Raw genomic sequence first — 23,471 nt, 5'->3', positions numbered from 1 at the left:
ATCTACTGCGCCTACATCATAACTCGGAATCTACTGCGCCTACATCATAACTCGGAATCTAACTCGGAATCTACTGCGCCTACATCATAACTCGGAATCTACTGCGCCTACATCATAACTTGGAATCTAACTCGGAATCTACTGCGCCTACATCATAACTCGGAATCTAACTCGGAATCTACTGCGCCTACATCATAACTCGGAATCTACTGCGCCTACATCATAACTCGGAATCTAACTCGGAATCTACTGCGCCTACATCATAACTCGGAATCTACTGCGCCTACATCATAACTCGGAATCTAACTCGGAATCTACTGCGCCTACATCATAACTCGGAATCTACTGCGCCTACATCATAACTCGGAATCTAACTCGGAATCTACTGCGCCTACATCATAACTCGGAATCTACTGCGCCTCCATCATAACACGGAATCTAACTCGGAATCTACTGCGCCTACATCATAACTCGGAATCTACTGCGCCTACATCATAACTCGGAATCTAACTCGGAATCTACTGCGCCTACATCATAACTCGGAATCTAACTCGGAATCTACTGCGCCTACATCATAACTCGGAATCTACTGCGCCTACATCATAACTCGGAATCTACTGCGCCGACATCATAACTCGGAATCTAACTCGGAATCTCCTGCGCCTACATCATAACTCGGAATCTACTGCGCCTACATCATAACTCGGAATCTAACTCGGAATCTACTGCGCCTACATCATAACTCGGAATCTACTGCGCCTACATCATAACTCGGAATCTAACTCGGAATCTACTGCGCCTACATCATAACTCGGAATCTACTGCGCCTACATCATAACTCGGAATCTAACTCGGAATCTACTGCGCTTACATCATAACTCGGAATCTACTGCGCCTACATCATAACTCGGAATCTAACTCGGAATCTACTGCGCCTACATCATAACTCGGAATCTACTGCGCCTACATCATAACTCGGAATCTAACTCGGAATCTACTGCGCCTACATCATAACTCGGAATCTACTGCGCCTACATCATAACTCGGAATCTAACTCGGAATCTACTGCGCCTACATCATAACTCGGAATCTACTGCGCCTACATCATAACTCGGAATCTAACTCGGAATCTACTGCGCCTACATCATAACTCGGAATCTACTGCGCCTACATCATAACTCAGAATCTAACTCGGAATCTACTGCGCCTACATCATAACTCGGAATCTAACTCGGAATCTACTGCGCCTACATCATAACTCGGAATTTAACTCAGAATCTACTGCGCCTACATCATAACTCGGAATCTACTGCGCCTACATTATAACTCGGAATCTAACTCGGAATCTACTGCGCCTACATCATAACTCGGAATCTAACTCGGAATCTACTGCGCCTACATCATAACTCGGAATCTACTGCGCCTACATCATAACTCGGAATCTAACTCGGAATCTACTGCGCCTACATCATAACTCGGAATCTAACTCGGAATCTACTGCGCCTACATCATAACTCGGAATCTACTGCGCCTACATCATAACTCGGAATCTACTGCGCCTACATCATAACTCGGAATCTAACTCGGAATCTACTGCGCCTACATCATAACTCGGAATCTACTGCGCCTACATCATAACTCGGAATCTAACTCGGAATCTACTGCGCCTACATCATAACTCGGAATCTACTGCGCCTACATCATAACTTGGAATCTAACTCGGAATCTACTGCGCCTACATCATAACTCGGAATCTACTGCTCCTACATCATAACTCGGAATCTAACTCGGAATCTACTGCGCCTACATCATAACTCGGAATCTACTGCGCCGACATCATAACTCGGAATCTAACTCGGAATCTACTGCGCCTACATCATAACTCGGAATCTAACTCGGAATCTACTGCGCCTACATCATAACTCGGAATCTAACTCGGAATCTACTGCGCCTACATCATAACTCGGAATCTACTGCGCCTACATCATAACTCGGAATCTAACTCGGAATCTACTGATCCTACATCATAACTCGGAATCTACTGCGCCTACATCATAACTCGGAATCTAACTCGGAATCTACTGCGCCTACATCATAACTCGGAATCTACTGCGCCTACATCATAACTCGAAATCTAACTCGGAATCTACTGCGCCTACATCATAACTCGGAATCTAACTCGGAATCTACTGCGCCTACATCATAACTCGGAATCTACTGCGCCTACATCATAACTCGGAATCTAACTCGGAATGTACTGCGCCTATATCATAACTCGGAATCTACTGCGCCTACATCATAACTCGGAATCTACTGCGCCTACATCATAACACGGAATCTAACTCGGAATCTACTGCGCCTACATCATAACTCGGAATCTACTGCGCCTACATCATAACTCGGAATCTACTGCGCCTACATCATAACTCGGTATCTAACTCGGAATCTACTGCGCCTACATCATAACTCGGAATCTACTGCGCCCACATCATAACTTGGAATCTAACTCGGAATCTACTGCGCCTACATCATAACTCGGAATCTACTGCGCCTACATCATAACTCGGAATCTAACTCGGAATCTACTGCGCCTACATCATAACTCGGAATCTACTGCGCCGACATCATAACTCGGAATCTAACTCGGAATCTACTGCGCCTACATCATAACTCGGAATCTACTGCGCCTACATCATAACTCGGAATCTAACTCGGAATCTACTGCGCCTACATCATAACTCGGAATCTACTGCGCCTACATCATAACTCGAAATCTAACTCGGAATCTACTGCGACTACATCATAACTCGGAATCTAACTCGGAATCTACTGCGCCTACATCATAACTCGGAATCTACTGCGCCTACATCATAACTCGGAATATAACTCGGAATCTACTGCGCCTACATCATAACTCGGAATCTAACTCGGAATCTACTGCGCCTACATCATAACTCGGAATCTACTGCGCCTACATCATAACTCGGAATCTAACTCAGAATCTACTGCGCCTACATCATAACTCGGAATCTACTGCGCCTACATCATATCTCGGAATCTAACTCGGAATCTACTGCGCCTACATCATAACTCGGAATCTGACTCGGAATCTACTGCGCCTAGATCATTATACGGAATTTAACTCGGAATCTACTGCGCCTACATCATAACTCGGAATCTAACTCGGAATCTACTGCGCCTACATCATAACTCGGAATCTACTGCGCCTACATCATAACTCGGAATCTAACTCGGAATCTACTGCGCCTACTTCATAACTCGGAATCTACTGCGCCTACATCATAACTCGGAATCTAACTCGGAATCTACTGCGCCTACATCATAACTCGGAATCTACTGCGCCTACATCATAACTCGGAATCTAACTCGGAATCTACTGCGCCTACATCATAACTCGGAATCTAACTCGGAATCTACTGCGCCTACATCATAACTCGGAATCTACTGCGCCTACATCATAACTCGGAATCTAACTCGGAATCTACTGCGCCTACATCATAACTCGGAATCTACTGCGCCTACATCATAACTTGGAATCTAACTCGGAATCTACTGCGCCTACATCATAACTCGGAATCTACTGCGCCTACATCATAACTCGGAATCTAACTCGGAATCTACTGCGCCTACATCATAACTCGGAATCTACTGCGCCTACATCATAACTCGGAATCTAACTCGGAATCTACTGCGCCTACATCATAACTCGGAATCTACTGCGCCTACATCATAACTCGGAATCTAACTCGGAATCTACTGCGCCTACATCATAACTCGGAATCTACTGCGCCTACATCATAACTCGGAATCTAACTCGGAATCTACTGCGCCTACATCATAACTCGGAATCTACTGCGCCTACATCATAACTTGGAATCTAACTCGGAATCTACTGCGCCTACATCATAACTCGGAATCTAACTCGGAATCTACTGCGCCTACATCATAACTCGGAATCTACTGCGCCTACATCATAACTCGGAATCTAACTCGGAATCTACTGCGCCTACATCATAACTCGGAATCTACTGCGCCTACATCATAACTCGGAATCTAACTCGGAATCTACTGCGCCTACATCATAACTCGGAATCTACTGCGCCTACATCATAACTCGGAATCTAACTCGGAATCTACTGCGCCTACATCATAACTCGGAATCTACTGCGCCTCCATCATAACACGGAATCTAACTCGGAATCTACTGCGCCTACATCATAACTCGGAATCTACTGCGCCTACATCATAACTCGGAATCTAACTCGGAATCTACTGCGCCTACATCATAACTCGGAATCTAACTCGGAATCTACTGCGCCTACATCATAACTCGGAATCTACTGCGCCTACATCATAACTCGGAATCTACTGCGCCGACATCATAACTCGGAATCTAACTCGGAATCTCCTGCGCCTACATCATAACTCGGAATCTACTGCGCCTACATCATAACTCGGAATCTAACTCGGAATCTACTGCGCCTACATCATAACTCGGAATCTACTGCGCCTACATCATAACTCGGAATCTAACTCGGAATCTACTGCGCCTACATCATAACTCGGAATCTACTGCGCCTACATCATAACTCGGAATCTAACTCGGAATCTACTGCGCTTACATCATAACTCGGAATCTACTGCGCCTACATCATAACTCGGAATCTAACTCGGAATCTACTGCGCCTACATCATAACTCGGAATCTAACTCGGAATCTACTGCGCCTACATCATAACTCGGAATCTACTGCGCCTACATCATAACTCGGAATCTAACTCGGAATCTACTGCGCCTACATCATAACTCGGAATCTACTGCGCCTACATCATAACTCGGAATCTAGCTCGGAATCTACTGCGCCTACATCATAACTCGGAATCTACTGCGCCTACATCATAACTCGGAATCTAACTCGGAATCTACTGCGCCTACATCATAACTCGGAATCTACTGCGCCAACATCATAACTCGGAATCTAACTCGGAATCTACTGCGCCTACATCATAACTCGGAATCTAACTCGGAATCTACTGCGCCTACATCATAACTCGGAATTTAACTCAGAATCTACTGCGCCTACATCATAACTCGGAATCTACTGCGCCTACATTATAACTCGGAACCTAACTCGGAATCTACTGCGCCTACATCATAACTCGGAATCTAACTCGGAATCTACTGCGCCTACATCATAACTCGGAATCTACTGCGCCTACATCATAACTCGGAATCTAACTCGGAATCTACTGCGCCTACATCATAACTCGGAATCTACTGCGCCTACATCATAACTCGGAATCTAACTCGGAATCTACTGCGCCTACATCATAACTCGGAATCTACTGCGCCTACATCATAACTCGGAATCTACTGCGCCTACATCATAACTCGGAATCTAACTCGGAATCTACTGCGCCTACATCATAACTCGGAATCTACTGCGCCTACATCATAACTCGGAATCTAACTCGGAATCTACTGCGCCTACATCATAACTCGGAATCTACTGCGCCTACATCATAACTTGGAATCTAACTCGGAATTTACTGCGCCTACATCATAACTCGGAATCTACTGCTCCTACATCATAACTCGGAATCTAACTCGGAATCTACTGCGCCTACATCATAACTCGGAATCTACTGCGCCGACATCATAACTCGGAATCTAACTCGGAATCTACTGCGCCTACATCATAACTCGGAATCTACTGCGCCTACATCATAACTCGGAATCTAACTCGGAATCTACTGCGCCTACATCATAACTCGGAATCTACTGCGCCTACATCATAACTCGGAATCTAACTCGGAATCTACTGCGCCTACATCATAACTCGGAATCTACTGCGCCTACATCATAACTCGGAATCTAACTCGGAATCTACTGCGCTTACATCATAACTCGGAATCTACTGCGCCTACATCATAACTCGGAATCTAACTCGGAATCTACTGCGCCTACATCATAACTCGGAATCTAACTCGGAATCTACTGCGCCTACATCATAACTCGGAATCTACTGCGCCTACATCATAACTCGGAATCTAACTCGGAATCTACTGCGCCTACATCATAACTCGGAATCTACTGCGCCTACATCATAACTCGGAATCTAACTCGGAATCTACTGCGCCTACATCATAACTCGGAATCTACTGCGCCTACATCATAACTCGGAATCTAACTCGGAATCTACTGCGCCTACATCATAACTCGGAATCTACTGCGCCTACATCATAACTCGGAATCTAACTCGGAATCTACTGCGCCTACATCATAACTCGGAATCTACTGCGCCTACATCATAACTCGGAATCTTACTCGGAATCTACTGCGCCTACATCATAAATCGGAATCTAACTCGGAATCTACTGCGCCTACATCATAACTCGGAATCTAACTCGGAATCTACTGCGCCTACATCATAACTCGGAATCTAACTCGGAATCTACTGCGCCTACATCATAACTCGGAATGTACTGCGCCTACATCATAACTCGGAATCTAACTCGGAATCTACTGCGCCTACATCATAACTCGGAATCTACTGCGCCTACATCATAACTCGGAATCTAACTCGGAATCTACTGCGCCTACATCATAACTCGGAATCTAACTCGGAATCTACTGCGCCTACATCATAACTCGGAATCTAATTCGGAATCTACTGCGCCTACATCATAACTCGGAATCTACTGTGCCTACATCATAACTGGGAATCTAACTCGGAATCTACTGCGCCTACATCATAACTCGGAATCTACTGCGCCTACATCATAACTCGGAATCTACTGAGCCTACATCATAACTCGGAATCTCCTGCGCCTACATCATAACTCGGAATCTACTGCGCCTACATCATAACTCGGAATCTAACTCGGAATCTACTGCGCCTACATCATAACTCGGAATCTACTGCGCCTACATCATAACTTGGAATCTAACTCGGAATCTACTGCGCCTACATCATAACTCGGAATCTACTGCGCCTACATCATAACTCGGAATCTAACTCGGAATCTACTGCGCCTACATCATAACTCGGAATCTACTGCGCCGACATCATAACTCGGAATCTAACTCGGAATCTACTGCGCCTACATCATAACTCGGAATCTACTGCGCCTACATCATAACTCGGAATCTAACTCGGAATCTACTGCGCCTACATCATAACTCGGAATCTACTGCGCCTACATCATAACTCGAAATCCAACTCGGAATGTACTGCGACTACATCATAACTCGGAATCTAACTCGGAATCTACTGCGCCTACATCATAACTCGGAATCTACTGCGCCTACATCATAACTCGGAATATAACTCGGAATCTACTGCGCCTACATCATAACTCGGAATCTAACTCGGAATCTACTGCGCCTACATCATAACTCGGAATCTACTGCGCCTACATCATAACTCGGAATCTAACTCAGAATCTACTGCGCCTACATCATAACTCGGAATCTACTGCGCCTACATCATATCTCGGAATCTAACTCGGAATCTACTGCGCCTACATCATAACTCGGAATCTGACTCGGAATCTACTGCGCCTACATCATTATACGGAATTTAACTCGGAATCTACTGCGCCTACATCATAACTCGGAATCTAACTCGGAATCTACTGCGCCTACATCATAACTCGGAATCTACTGCGCCTACATCATAACTCGGAATCTAACTCGGAATCTACTGCGCCTACTTCATAACTCGGAATCTACTGCGCCTACATCATAACTCGGAATCTAACTCGGAATCTACTGCGCCTACATCATAACTCGGAATCTACTGCGCCTACATCATAACTCGGAATCTAACTCGGAATCTACTGCGCCTACATCATAACTCGGAATCTAACTCAGAATCTACTGCGCCTACATCATATCTCGGAATCTAACTCGGAATCTACTGCGCCTACATCATAACTCGGAATCTAACTCGGAATCTACTGCGCCTACATCATTATACGGAATTTAACTCGGAATCTACTGCGCCTACATCATAACTCGGAATCTAACTCGGAATCTACTGCGCCTACATCATAACTCGGAATCTACTGAGCCTACATCATAACTCGGAATCTCCTGCGCCTACATCATAACTCGGAATCTACTGCGCCTACATCATAACTTGGAATCTAACTCGGAATCTACTGCGCCTACATCATAACTCGGAATCTACTGCGCCTACATCATAACTTGGAATCTAACTCGGAATCTACTGCGCCTAAATCATAACTCGGAATCTACTGCGCCTACATCATAACTCGGAATCTAACTCGGAATCTACTGCGCCTACATCATAACTCGGAATCCACTGCGCCTACATCATAACTCGGAATCTAACTCGGAAACTACTGCGCCTACATCATAACTCGGAATCTACTGCGCCTACATCATAACTCGGAATCTAACTCGGAATCTACTGCGCCTACATCATAACTCGGAATTTAACTCAGAATCTACTGCGCCTACATCATAACTCGGAATCTACTGCGCCTACATTATAACTCGGAATCTACTGCGCCTACATCATAACTCGGAATCTACTGCGCCTACATCATAACTCGGAATCTAACTCGGAATCTACTGCGCCTACATCATAACTCGGAATCTACTGCGCCTACATCATAACTCGGAATCTAACTCGGAATCTACTGCGCCTACATCATAACTCGGAATCTACTGCGCCTACATCATAACTCAAAATCTAACTCGGAATCTACTGCGCCTACATCATAACTCGGAATCTACTGCGCCTACATCATAACTCGGAATCTAACCCGGAATCTACTGCGCCTACATCATAACTCGGAATCTACTGCGCCTACATCATAACTCGGAATCTAACTCGGAATCTACTGCGCCTACTTCATAACTCGGAATCTACTGCGCCTACATCATAACTCGGAATCTAACTCGGAATCTACTGCGCCTACATCATAACTCGGAATCTACTGCGCCTACATCATAACTCGGAATCTAACTCAGAATCTACTGCGCCTACATCATAACTCGGAATCTAACTCAGAATCTACTGCGCCTACATCATATCTCGGAATCTAACTCGGAATCTACTGCGCCTACATCATAACTCGGAATCTAACTCGGAATCTACTGCGCCTACATCATTATACGGAATTTAACTCGGAATCTACGGCGCCTACATCATAACTCGGAATCTAACTCGGAATCTACTGCGCCTACATCATAACTCGGAATCTACTGCGCCTACATCATAACTTGGAATCTAACTCGGAATCTACTGCGCCTACATCATAACTCGGAATCTACTGCGCCTACATCATAACTTGGAATCTAACTCGGAATCTACTGCGCCTACATCATAACTCGGAATCTACTGCGCCTACATCATAACTCGGAATCTAACTCGGAATCTACTGCGCCTACATCATAACTCGGAATTTAACTCAGAATCTACTGCGCCTACATCATAACTCGGAATCTACTGCGCCTACATTATAACTCGGAATCTACTGCGCCTACATCATAACTCGGAATCTAACTCGGAATCTACTGCGCCTACATCATAACTCGGAATCTACTGCGCCTACATCATAACTCGGAATCTAACTCGGAATCTACTGCGCCTACATCATAACTCGGAATCTAACTCGGAATCTACTGCGCCTACATCATAACTCGGAATATAACTCGGAATCTACTGCGCCTACATCATAACTCGGAATCTACTGCGCCTACATCATAACTCGGAATCTAACTCGGAATCTACTGCGCCTACATCATAACTCGGAATCTACTGCGCCTACATCATAACTTGGAATCTAACTCGGAATCTACTGCGCCTACATCATAACTCGGAATTTAACTCAGAATTTACTGCGCCTACATCATAACTCGGAATCTACTGCGCCTACATTATAACTCGGAATCTAACTCGGAATCTACTGCGCCTACATCATAACTCGGAATCTACTGCGCCTACATCATAACTCGGAATCTAACTCGGAATCTACTGCGCCTACATCATAACTCGGAATCTACTGCGCCTACATCATAACTCGGAATCTACTGCGACTACATCAAAACTCGGAATCTAACTCGGAATCTACTGCGCCTACATCATAACTCGGAATCTACTGCGCCTACATCATAACTCGGAATCTACTGCGCCTACATCATAACTCGGAATCTAACTCGGAATCTACTGCGCCTACATCATAACTCCGAATCTACTGCGCCTACATCATAACTCGGAATCTACTGCGCCTACATCATAACTCGGAATCTAACTCGGAATCTACTGCGCCTACATCATAACTCGGAATCTACTGCGCCTACATCATAACTCGGAATCTAACTCGGAATCTACTGCGCCTACATCATAACTCGGAATCTACTGCGCCTACATCATAGCTCGGAATCTACTGCGCCTACATCATAACTCGGAATCTAACTCGGAATCTACTGCACCTACATCATAACTCGGAATCAAACTCAGAATCTACTGCGCCTACATCATAACTCGGAATCTACTGCGCCTACATCATAACTCGGAATCTAACTCGGAATCTACTGCGCCTACATCATAACTCGGAATCTAACTCGGAATCTACTGCGCCTACATCATAACTCGGAATATAACTCGGAATCTACTGCGCCTACATCATAACTCGGAATCTACTGCGCCTACATCATAACTCGGAATCTAACTCGGAATCTACTGCGCCTACATCATAACTCGGAATCTACTGCGCCTACATCATAACTTGGAATCTAACTCGGAATCTACTGCGCCTACATCATAACTCGGAATTTAACTCAGAATTTACTGCGCCTACATCATAACTCGGAATCTACTGCGCCTACATTATAACTCGGAATCTAACTCGGAATCTACTGCGCCTACATCATAACTCGGAATCTACTGCGCCTACATCATAACTCGGAATCTAACTCGGAATCTACTGCGCCTACATCATAACTCGGAATCTACTGCGCCTACATCATAACTCGGAATCTACTGCGACTACATCAAAACTCAGAATCTAACTCGGAATCTACTGCGCCTACATCATAACTCGGAATCTACTGCGCCTACATCATAACTCGGAATCTACTGCGCCTACATCATAACTCGGAATCTAACTCGGAATCTACTGCGCCTACATCATAACTCCGAATCTACTGCGCCTACATCATAACTCGGAATCTACTGCGCCTACATCATAACTCGGAATCTAACTCGGAATCTACTGCGCCTACATCATAACTCGGAATCTACTGCGCCTACATCATAACTCGGAATCTAACTCGGAATCTACTGCGCCTACATCATAACTCGGAATCTACTGCGCCTACATCATAGCTCGGAATCTACTGCGCCTACATCATAACTCGGAATCTAACTCGGAATCTACTGCACCTACATCATAACTCGGAATCAAACTCAGAATCTACTGCGCCTACATCATAACTCGGAATCTACTGCGCCTACATCATAACTCGGAATCTAACTCGGAATCTACTGCGCCTACATCATAACTCGGAATCTACTGCGCCTACATCATAACTCGGAATCTAACTCGGAATCTACTGCACCTACATCATAACTCGGAATCTACTGCGCCTACATCATAACTCGGAATCTAACTCGGAATCTACTGCGCCTACATCATAACTCGGAATCTACTGCGCCTACATCATAACTCGGAATCTAACTCGGAATCTACTGCGCTTACATCATAACTCGGAATCTAACTCGGAATCTACTGCGCCTACATCATAACTCGGAATCTAACTCGGAATCTACTGCGCCTACATCATAACTCGGAATCTACTGCGCCTACATCATAACTCGGAATCTAACTCGGAATCTACTGCGCCTACATCATAACTCGGAATCTACTGCGCCTACATCATAACTCGGAATCTAACTCGGAATCTACTGCGCCTACATCATAACTCGGAATCTACTGCGCCTACATCATAACTCGGAATCTAACTCGGAATCTACTGCGCCTACATCATAACTCGGAATCCACTGCGCCTACATCATAACTCGGAATCTAACTCGGAATCTACTGCGCCTACATCATAACTCGGAATCTACTGCGCCTACATCATAACTCGGAATCTAACTCGGAATCTACTGCGCCTACATCATAACTCGGAATTTAACTCAGAATCTACTGCGCCTACATCATAACTCGGAATCTACTGCGCCTACATTATAACTCGGAATCTACTGCGCCTACATCATAACTCGGAATCTAACTCGGAATCTACTGCGCCTACATCATAACTCGGAATCTACTGCGCCTACATCATAACTCGGAACCTAACTCGGAATCTACTGCGCCTACATCATAACTCGGAATCTAACTCGGAATCTACTGCGCCTACATCATAACTCGGAATATAACTCGGAATCTACTGCGCCTACATCATAACTCGGAATCTACTGCGCCTACATCATAACTCGGAATCTAACTCGGAATCTACTGCGCCTACATCATAACTCGGAATCTACTGCGCCTACATCATAACTCGGAATCTAACTCGGAATCTACTGCGCCTACATCATAACTCGGAATTTACTCAGAATTTACTGCGCCTACGTCATAACTCGGAATCTACTGCGCCTACATTATAACTCGGAATCTAACTCGGAATCTACTGCGCCTACATCATAACTCGGAATCTACTGCGCCTACATCATAACTCGGAATCTAACTCGGAATCTACTGCGCCTACATCATAACTCGGAATCTACTGCGCCTACATCATAACTCGGAATCTACTGCGCCTACATCATAACTCGGAATCTACTGCGACTACATCAAAACTCGGAATCTAACTCGGAATCTACTGCGCCTACATCATAACTCGGAATCTACTGCGCCTACATCATAACTCGGAATCTAACTCGGAATCTACTGCGCCTACATCATAACTCCGAATCTACTGCGCCTACATCATAACTCGGAATCTACTGCGCCTACATCATAACTCGGAATCTAACTCGGAATCTACTGCGCCTACATCATAACTCGGAATCTACTGCGCCTACATCATAACTCGGAATCTAACTCGGAATCTACTGCGCCTACATCATAACTCGGAATCTACTGCGCCTACATCATAGCTCGGAATCTACTGCGCCTACATCATAACTCGGAATCTAACTCGGAATCTACTGCACCTACATCATAACTCGGAATCAAACTCAGAATCTACTGCGCCTACATCATAACTCGGAATCTACTGCGCCTACATCATAACTCGGAATCTAACTCGGAATCTACTGCGCCTACATCATAACTCGGAATCTACTGCGCCTACATCATAACTCGGAATCTAACTCGGAATCTACTGCGCCTACATCATAACTCGGAATCTACTGCGCCTACATCATAACTCGGAATCTAACTCGGAATCTACTGCGCCTACATCATAACTCGGAATCTACTGCGCCTACATCATAACTCGGAATCTAACTCGGAATCTACTGCGCTTACATCATAACTCGGAATCTAACTCGGAATCTACTGCGCCTACATCATAACTCGGAATCTAACTCGGAATCTACTGCGCCTACATCATAACTCGGAATCTACTGCGCCTACATCATAACTCGGAATCTAACTCGGAATCTACTGCGCCTACATCATAACTCGGAATCTACTGCGCCTACATCATAACTCGGAATCTAACTCGGAATCTACTGCGCCTACATCATAACTCGGAATCTACTGCGCCTACATCATAACTCAGAATCTAACTCGGAATCTACTGCGCCTACATCATAACTCGGAATCTACTGCGCCTACATCATAACTCGGAATCTAACTCGGAATCTACTGCGCCTACATCATAACTCGGAATCTACTGCGCCTACATCATAACTCGGAATCTAACTCGGAATCTACTGCGCCTACATCATAACTCGGAATCTAACTCGGAATCTACTGCGCCTACATCATAACTCGGAATTTAACTCAGAATCTACTGCGCCTACATCATAACTCGGAATCTACTGCGCCTACATTATAACTCGGAATCTAACTCGGAATCTACTGCGCCTACATCATAACTCGGAATCTAACTCGGAATCTACTGCGCCTACATCATAACTCGGAATCTACTGCGCCTACATCATAACTCGGAATCTAACTCGGAATCTACTGCGCCTACATCATAACTCGGAATCTACTGCGCCTACATCATAACTCGGAATCTAACTCGGAATCTACTGCGCCTACATCATAACTCGGAATCTACTGCGCCTACATCATAACTCGGAATCTACTGCGCCTACATCATAACTCGGAATCTAACTCGGAATCTACTGCGCCTACATCATAACTCGGAATCTAACTCGGAATCTACTGCGCCTACATCATAACTCGGAATCTACTGCGCCTACATCATAACTCGGAATCTACTGCGCCTACATCATAACTCGGAATCTAACTCGGAATCTACTGCGCCTACATCATAACTCGGAATCTACTGCGCCTACATCATAACTCGGAATCTAACTCGGAATCTACTGCGCCTACATCATAACTCGGAATCTAACTCGGAATCTACTGCGCCTACATCATAACTCGGAATCTACTGCACCTACATCATAACTTGGAATCTAACTCGGAATCTACTGCGCCTACATCATAACTCGGAATCTCCTGCGCCTACATCATAACTCGGAATCTAACTCGGAATCTACTGCGCCTACATCATAACTCGGAATCTACTGCGCCGACATCATAACTCGGAATCTAACTCGGAATCTACTGCGCCTACATCATAACTCGGAATCTACTGCGCCTACATCATAACTCGGAATCTAACTCGGAATCTACTGCGCCTACATCATAACTCGGAATCTACTGCGCCTACATCATAACTCGGAATCTAACTCGGAATCTACTGCGCCTACATCATAACTCGGAATCTACTGCGCCTACATCATAACTCGGAATCTAACTCGGAATCTACTGCGCCTACATCATAACTCGGAATTTACTCAGAATTTACTGCGCCTACGTCATAACTCGGAATCTACTGCGCCTACATTATAACTCGGAATCTAACTCGGAATCTACTGCGCCTACATCATAACTCGGAATCTACTGCGCCTACATCATAACTCGGAATCTAACTCGGAATCTACTGCGCCTACATCATAACTCGGAATCTACTGCGCCTACATCATAACTCGGAATCTACTGCGCCTACATCATAACTCGGAATCTACTGCGACTACATCAAAACTCGGAATCTAACTCGGAATCTACTGCGCCTACATCATAACTCGGAATCTACTGCGCCTACATCATAACTCGGAATCTACTGCGCCTACATCATAACTCGGAATCTAACTCGGAATCTACTGCGCCTACATCATAACTCCGAATCTACTGCGCCTACATCATAACTCGGAATCTACTGCGCCTACATCATAACTCGGAATCTAACTCGGAATCTACTGCGCCTACATCATAACTCGGAATCTACTGCGCCTACATCATAATTCGGAATCTAACTCGGAATCTACTGCGCCTACATCATAACTCGGAATCTACTGCGCCTACATCATAGCTCGGAATCTACTGCGCCTACATCATAACTCGGAATCTAACTCGGAATCTACTGCACCTACATCATAACTCGGAATCAAACTCAGAATCTACTGCGCCTACATCATAACTCGGAATCTACTGCGCCTACATCATAACTCGGAATCTAACTCGGAATCTACTGCGCCTACATCATAACTCGGAATCTACTGCGCCTACATCATAACTCGGAATCTAACTCGGAATCTACTGCGCCTACATCATAACTCGGAATCTACTGCGCCTACATCATAACTCGGAATCTAACTCGGAATCTACTGCGCCTACATCATAACTCGGAATCTACTGCGCCTACATCATAACTCGGAATCTAACTCGGAATCTACTGCGCTTACATCATAACTCGGAATCTAACTCGGAATCTACTGCGCCTACATCATAACTCGGAATCTAACTCGGAATCTACTGCGCCTACATCATAACTCGGAATCTACTGCGCCTACATCATAACTCGGAATCTAACTCGGAATCTACTGCGCCTACATCATAACTCGGAATCTACTGCGCCTACATCATAACTCGGAATCTAACTCGGAATCTACTGCGCCTACATCATAACTCGGAATCTACTGCGCCTACATCATAACTCAGAATCTAACTCGGAATCTACTGCGCCTACATCATAACTCGGAATCTACTGCGCCTACATCATAACTCGGAATCTAACTCGGAATCTACTGCGCCTACATCATAACTCGGAATCTACTGCGCCTACATCATAACTCGGAATCTAACTCGGAATCTACTGCGCCTACATCATAACTCGGAATCTAACTCGGAATCTACTGCGCCTACATCATAACTCGGAATTTAACTCTGAATCTACTGCGCCTACATCATAACTCGGAATCTACTGCGCCTACATTATAACTCGGAATCTAACTCGGAATCTACTGCGCCTACATCATAACTCGGAATCTAACTCGGAATCTACTGCGCCTACATCATAACTCGGAATCTACTGCGCCTACATCATAACTCGGAATCTAACTCGGAATCTACTGCGCCTACATCATAACTCGGAATCTACTGCGCCTACATCATAACTCGGAATCTAACTCGGAATCTACTGCGCCTACATCATAACTCGGAATCTACTGCGCCTACATCATAACTCGGAATCTACTGCGCCTACATCATAACTCGGAATCTAACTCGGAATCTACTGCGCCTACATCATAACTCGGAATCTAACTCGGAATCTACTGCGCCTACATCATAACTCGGAATCTACTGCGCCTACATCATAACTCGGAATCTACTGCGCCTACATCATAACTCGGAATCTAACTCGGAATCTACTGCGCCTACATCATAACTCGGAATCTACTGCGCCTACATCATAACTCGGAATCTAACTCGGAATCTACTGCGCCTACATCATAACTCGGAATCTAACTCGGAATCTACTGCGCCTACATCATAACTCGGAATCTACTGCACCTACATCATAACTTGGAATCTAACTCGGAATCTACTGCGCCTACATCATAACTCGGAATCTCCTGCGCCTACATCATAACTCGGAATCTAACTCGGAATCTACTGCGCCTACATCATAACTCGGAATCTACTGCGCCGACATCATAACTCGGAATCTAACTCGGAATCTACTGCGCCTACATCATAACTCGGAATCTACTGCGCCTACATCATAACTCGGAATCTAACTCGGAATCTACTGCGCCTACATCATAACTCGGAATCTACTGCGCCTACATCATAACTCGGAATCTAACTCGGAATCTACTGCGCCTACATCATAACTCGGAATCTACTGCGCCTACATCATAACTCGGAATCTTACTCGGAATCTACTGCGCCTACATCATAAATCGGAATCTAACTCGGAATCTCCTGCGCCTACATCATAACTCGGAATCTAACTCGGAATCTACTGCGCCTACATCATAACTCGGAATCTAACTCGGAATCTACTGCGCCTACATCATAACTCGGAATGTACTGCGCCTACATCATAACTCGGAATCTAACTCGGAATCTACTGCGCCTACATCATAACTCGGAATCTACTGCGCCTACATCATAACTCGGAATCTAACTTGGAATCTACTGCGCCTACATCATAACTCGGAATCTAACTTGGAATCTACTGCGCCTACATCATAACTCGGAATCTAACTCGGAATCTACTGCGCCTACATCATAACTCGGAATCTACTGTGCCTACATCATAACTCGGAATCTAACTCGGAATCTACTGCGCCTACATCATAACTCGGAATCTACTGCGCCGACATCATAACTCGGAATCTAACTCGGAATCTACTGCGCCTACATCATAACTCGGAATCTACTGCGCCTACATCATAACTCGGAATCTAACTCGGAATCTACTGCGCCTACATCATAACTCGGAATCTACTGCGCCTACATCATAACTCGGAATCTAACTCGGAATCTACTGCGCCTACATCATAACTCGGAATCTACTGCGCCTACATCATAACTCGGAATCTTACTCGGAATCTACTGCGCCTACATCATAAATCGGAATCTAACTCGGAATCTACTGCGCCTACATCATAACTCGGAATCTAACTCGGAATCTACTGCGCCTACATCATAACTCGGAATCTAACTCGGAATCTACTGCGCCTACATCATAACTCGGAATCTACTGCGCCTACATCATAACTCGGAATCTAACTCGGAATCTACTGCGCCTACATCATAACTCGGAATCTACTGCGCCTACATCATAACTCGGAATCTAACTTGGAATCTACTGCGCCTACATCATAACTCGGAATCTAACTCGGAATCTACTGCGCCTACATCATAACTCGGAATCTAACTCGGAATCTACTGCGCCTACATCATAACTCGGAATCTACTGTGCCTACATCATAACTCGGAATCTAACTCGGAATCTACTGCGCCTACATCATAACTCGGAATCTACTGCGCCGACATCATAACTCGGAATCTAACTCGGAATCTACTGCGCCTACATCATAACTCGGAATCTACTGCGCCTACATCATAACTCGGAATCTAACTCGGAATCTACTGCGCCTACATCATAACTCGGAATCTACTGCGCCTACATCATAACTCGGAATCTAACTCGGAATCTACTGCGCCTACATCATAACTCGGAATCTAACTCGGAATCTACTGCGCCTACATCATAACTCGGAATCTAACTCGGAATCTACTGCGCCTACATCATAACTCGGAATCTACTGCGCCTACATCATAACTCGGAATCTAACTCGGAATCTACTGATCCTACATCATAACTCGGAATCTACTGCGCCTACATCATAACTCGGAATCTAACTCGGAATCTACTGCGCCTACATCATAACTCGGAATCTACTGCGCCTACATCATAACTCGAAATCTAACTCGGAATCTACTGCGCCTACATCATAACTCGGAATCTAACTCGGAATCTACTGCGCCTACATCATAACTCGGAATCTACTGCGCCTACATCATAACTCGGAATCTAACTCGGAATGTACTGCGCCTACATCATAACTCGGAATCTACTGCGCCTACATCATAACTCGGAATCTACTGCGCCTACATCATAACACGGAATCTAACTCGGAATCTACTGCGCCTACATCATAACTCGGAATCTACTGCGCCTACATCATTACTCGGTATCTAACTCGGAATCTACTGCGCCTACATCATAACTCGGAATCTACTGCGCCTACATCATAACTTGGAATCTAACTCGGAATCTGCTGCGCCTACATCATAACTCGGAATCTACTGCGCCTACATCATAACTCGGAATCTAACTCGGAATCTACTGCGCCTACATCATAACTCGGAATCTACTGCGCCGACATCATAACTCGGAATCTACTGCGCCTACATCATAACTCGGAATCTACTGCGCCTACATCATAACTCGGAATCTAACTCGGAATCTACTGCGCCTACATCATAACTCGGAATCTACTGCGCCTACATCATAACTCGAAATCTAACTCGGAATCTACTGCGCCTACATCATAACTCGGAATCTACTGCGCCTACATCATAACTCGGAATATAACTCGGAATCTACTGCGCCTACATCATAACTCGGAATCTAACTCGGAATCTACTGCGCCTACATCATAACTCGGAATCTACTGCGCCTACATCATAACTCGGAATCTAACTCAGAATCTACTGCGCCTACATCATAACTCGGAATCTACTGCGCCTACATCATATCTCGGAATCTAACTCGGAATCTACTGCGCCTACATCATAACTCGGAATCTGACTCGGAATCTACTGCGCCTACATCATTATACGGAATTTAACTCGGAATCTACTGCGCCTACATCATAACTCGGAATCTAACTCGGAATCTACTGCGCCTACATCATAACTCGGAATCTACTGCGCCTACATCATAACTCGGAATCTAACTCGGAATCTACTGCGCCTACTTCATAACTCGGAATCTACTGCGCCTACATCATAACTCGGAATCTAACTCGGAATCTACTGCGCCTACATCATAACTCGGAATCTACTGCGTCTACATCATAACTCGGAATCTAACTCGGAATCTACTGCGCCTACATCATAACTCAGAATCTAACTCGGAATCTACTGCGCCTACATCATAACTCGGAATCTAACTCGGAATCTACTGCGCCTACATCATAACTCGGAATCTACTGCGCCTACATCATAACTCGGAATCTAACTCGGAATCTACTGCGCCTACATCATAACTCGGAATCTACTGCGCCTACATCATAACTCGGAATCTACTGCGCCTACATCATAACTCGGAATCTAACTCGGAATCTACTGCGCCTACATCATAACTCGGAATCTACTGCGCCGACATCATAACTCGGAATCTAACTCGGAATCTACTGCGCCTACATCATAACTCGGAATCTACTGCGCCTACATCATAACTCGGAATCTAACTCGGAATCTACTGCGCCTACATCATAACTCGGAATCTACTGCGCCTACATCATAACTCGGAATCTAACTCGGAATCTACTGCGCCTACATCATAACTCGGAATCTACTGCGCCTACATCATAACTCGGAATCTAACTCGGAATCTACTGCGCTTACATCATAACTCGGAATCTAACTCAGAATCTACTGCGCCTACATCATAACTCGGAATCTAACTCGGAATCTACTGCGCCTACATCATAACTCGGAATCTACTGCGCCTACATCATAACTCGGAATCTAACTCGGAATCTACTGCGCCTACATCATAACTCGGAATCTACTGAGCCTACATCATAACTCGGAATCTCCTGCGCCTACATCATAACTCGGAATCTACTGCGCCTACATCATAACTCGGAATCTAACTCGGAATCTACTGCGCCTACATCATAACTCGGAATCTACTGCGCCTACATCATAACTTGGAATCTAACTCGGAATCTACTGCGCCTAAATCATAACTCGGAATCTACTGCGCCTACATCATAACTCGGAATCTAACTCGGAATCTACTGCGCCTACATCATAACTCGGAATCCACTGCGCCTACATCATAACTCGGAATCTAACTCGGAATCTACTGCGCCTACATCATAACTCGGAATCTACTGCGCCTACATCATAACTCGGAATCTAACTCGGAATCTACTGCGCCTACATCATAACTCGGAATTTAACTGAGAATCTACTGCGCCTAGATCATAACTCGGAATCTACTGCGCCTACATTATAACTCGGAATCTACTGCGCCTATATCATAACTCGGAATCTACTGCGCCTACATCATAACTCGGAATCTAACTCGGAATCTACTGCGCCTACATCATAACTCGGAATCTACTGCGCCTACATCATAACTCGGAATCTAACTCGGAATCTACTGCGCCTACATCATAACTCGGAATCTACTGCGCCTACATCATAACTCGGAATCTAACTCGGAATCTACTGCGCCTACATCATAACTCGGAATCTACTGCGCCTACATCATAACTCGGAATCTAACTCGGAATCTACTGCGCCTACATCATAACTCGGAATCTAACTCGGAATCTACTGCGCCTACATCATAACTCGGAATCTAATGCGCCTACATCATAACTCGGAATCTAACTCGGAATCTACTGCGCCTACATCATAACTCGGAATCTACTGCGCCTACATCATAACTTGGAATCTAACTCGGAATCTACTGCGCCTACATCATAACTCGGAATTTAACTCAGAATTTACTGCGCCTACATCATAACTCGGAATCTACTGCGCCTACATTATAACTCGGAATCTAACTCGGAATTTACTGCGCCTACATCATAACTCGGAATCTACTGCGCCTACATCATAACTCGGAATCTAACTCGGAATCTACTGCGCCTACATCATAACTCGGAATCTACTGCGCCTACATCATAACTCGGAATCTACTGCGCCTACATCAAAACTCGGAATCTAACTCGGAATCTACTGCGCCTACATCATAACTCGGAATCTACTGCGCCTACATCATAACTCGGAATCTACTGCGCCTACATCAAAACTTGGAATCTAACTCGGAATCTACTGCGCCTACATCATAACTCGGAATTTAACTCAGAATTTACTGCGCCTACATCATAACTCGGAATCTACTGCGCCTACATTATAACTCGGAATCTAACTCGGAATCTACTGCGCCTACATCATAACTCGGAATCTACTGCGCCTACATCATAACTCGGAATCTAACTCGGAATCTACTGCGCCTACATCATAACTCGGAATCTACTGCGCCTACATCATAACTCGGAATCTAACTCGGAATCTACTGCGCCTACATCATAACTCGGAATCTACTGCGCCTACATCATAACTCGGAATCTAACTCGGAATCTACTGCGCCTACATCATAACTCGGAATCTAACTCGGAATCTACTGCGCCTACATCATAACTCGGAATCTACTGCGCCTACATCATAACTCGGAATCTACTGCGTCTACATCATAACTCGGAATCTAACTCGGAATCTACTGCGCCTACATCATAACTCGGAATCTACTGCGCCTACATCATAACTCGGAATCTAACTCGGAATCTACTGCGCCTACATCATAACTCGGAATCTAACTCGGAATCTACTGCGCCTACATCATAACTCGGAATCTACTGCACCTACATCATAACTTGGAATCTAACTCGGAATCTACTGCGCCTACATCATAACTCGGAATCTCCTGCGCCTACATCATAACTCGGAATCTAACTCGGAATCTACTGCGCCTACATCATAACTCGGAATCTACTGCGCCGACATCATAACTCGGAATCTAACTCGGAATCTACTGCGCCTACATCATAACTCGGAATCTACTGCGCCTACATCATAACTCGGAATCTAACTCGGAATCTACTGCGCCTACATCATAACTCGGAATCTACTGCGCCTACATCATAACTCGGAATCTAACTCGGAATCTACTGCGCCTACATCATAACTCGGAATCTACTGCGCCTACATCATAACTCGGAATCTTACTCGGAATCTACTGCGCCTACATCATAAATCGGAATCTAACTCGGAATCTACTGCGCCTACATCATAACTCGGAATCTAACTCGGAATCTACTGCGCCTACATCATAACTCGGAATCTAACTCGGAATCTACTGCGCCTACATCATAACTCGGAATGTACTGCGCCTACATCATAACTCGGAATCTAACTCGGAATCTACTGCGCCTACATCATTACTCGGAATCTACTGCGCCTACATCATAACTCGGAATCTAACTTGGAATCTACTGCGCCTACATCATAACTCGGAATCTAACTCGGAATCTACTGCGCCTACATCATAACTCGGAATCTA

The sequence above is a fragment of the Coturnix japonica genome, chromosome 16 (assembly GCF_054131305.1).
Source record: "Coturnix japonica strain WE chromosome 16, WE-NBRP24, whole genome shotgun sequence".
NCBI lineage: Eukaryota > Metazoa > Chordata > Aves > Galliformes > Phasianidae > Coturnix > Coturnix japonica.
Note: the sequence above shows the minus strand (reverse complement) of the source record.